Source organism: Priapulus caudatus, unplaced genomic scaffold (assembly GCF_000485595.1).
Source record: "Priapulus caudatus unplaced genomic scaffold, Priapulus_caudatus-5.0.1 Scaffold247, whole genome shotgun sequence".
Lineage (NCBI taxonomy): Eukaryota > Metazoa > Priapulida > Priapulimorpha > Priapulimorphida > Priapulidae > Priapulus > Priapulus caudatus.
Window position 1 is genome coordinate 256712 of NW_014577308.1, and position 384 is coordinate 257095.

The following is a 384-nucleotide window of genomic DNA, read 5'->3' on the forward strand; positions in this document are numbered from 1 at the left end:
GTTCGTAAGTGCATTCACTTGTATATGCTACTATATCTGTTAATAATTTATCACTGGCGCACCGCGAGCACTGACTTATGGCTCAGCGATTCCCGATGGGTTGTTCACCCACGGGTAAACCTCTGGGCACTCGGCACAGGTCTGGAAGAACCTATCTCCTGGATGCTCCTCGTCGTTGGGGGCGTAGGTGATATTCAGGTATCCGCAGAGGTTGGGGTGCTCGCAGAGTGGGGTGCGGTCACTGTAGTCACAGGCGAATACGTCGCCGAGGTTTGAGAGCGGGGCGGGATTCTGAATCCAGTTGAGCGCCTGGCTGTAAGTGACCATGAAGACGTCTGAGTTGCTCTGGATCTCGTCCAGGAACTCTTGAAGGGCCTCCATGTT